Source organism: Cebus imitator, unplaced genomic scaffold, assembly GCF_001604975.1.
Source record: "Cebus imitator isolate Cc_AM_T3 unplaced genomic scaffold, Cebus_imitator-1.0 Scaffold30, whole genome shotgun sequence".
Classification (NCBI taxonomy): domain Eukaryota; kingdom Metazoa; phylum Chordata; class Mammalia; order Primates; family Cebidae; genus Cebus; species Cebus imitator.
Window position 1 is genome coordinate 9,039,141 of NW_016107345.1, and position 1,286 is coordinate 9,040,426.

Consider the following 1,286-nt stretch of genomic DNA (forward strand, 5'->3'; position numbering starts at 1 on the left):
CCGCTTCGGACTTCCGGCCACCATCCAATCTGACAACGGCCCTGCCTTCATCTCCAAAGTTACTAACGCTGTTTCTACCTCCCTAGGAATCCAGTGGAAATTACACACTGCCTATCACCCGCAGTCCTCCGGTAAGGTAGAACGGGCCAATGGCCTAATCAAGGAGCAGTTAACCAAGCTCATGCTAGAACTTCGCCAGTCTTGGGTAACCTTGCTTCCTATTGCCCTCGCTAGGCTAAGGGCAGGCCCTCGGGGCCCATCACAGCTCAGCCCGTTTGAGCTGCTGTACGGTCGCCCCTTTCTGCTCTCAACCCCACCACCTCCTGACGCTGCTCCCTTGGAAGGATACCTCCCTTATTTCACCCTCCTCCGAAGCCTTCTCCGTGAGCACGCTAACGCCTCTCTTCCCCAACCTACCCAACCATCTGAGGACACCCAAAAAATCTCCCCGGGTGATTCGGTCCTTATAAAATCTCTAACCCCGAAACCTCTCACTCCAAGGTGGGAAGGCCCGTACACGGTCATCCTCACCACCCCTTCTGCCATAAAAATAGCTGAGGTCCCGTCCTGGATTCACCTTTCTCGGGTTAAAAAGGCTCTCCATGGCCCCCCTCCCAGCTGGAGGGCCACTTCTACTGGCCCTTTATCCCTTAAACTCACCAAAACCTAACCAGGGTGGATTTGGTTCAGGCTATAACCCAAATCAGGTGTTACAGGCTGTATACGGAGAGCCATGCAACTGCAAAGGGGGCTTCGTGTCTTCTGTACCCGGCACCTACCAGTCTACAATCGATTGTGGCACCATGACGGCATACCTTGTTTATGGCAATAACCAAAAACCAGAGTACAAGTGTCTAAAAAAACCAACCCTAACCCTAATTCCGCCGGGGTCCCCTTTACCATACTACAACTGCTCTTCCACTGTGTATCAGTCTATACACAGCAGCTGTTACAACCAATATGCTACTTGTCTCAGGGGCAATACCACGTACTTCACTGCTCAGGTCATCCGTAGACGAGCAGGGTCGTTTGGGGGAGACTGGGCCTCCAGCATGCCACTAGGCATCTCCTATGAACATGCCAGTGCTGGTTGTCCAACGCCCTCTAGACAGGCTGTCTGTTGGCAAACCAAACCTACCATTGGCGTCAGTGAGGGAAGGGGCCCACATGACCAAATGAAGTCCCATCATCTTAAAGAAACTCTTAAAACATTATTTCCCACCTTATCTTACCATCCTTTATCCTTGCCCAAATCTCGCCGCCTAGATTTGGACAGATCAACCCAA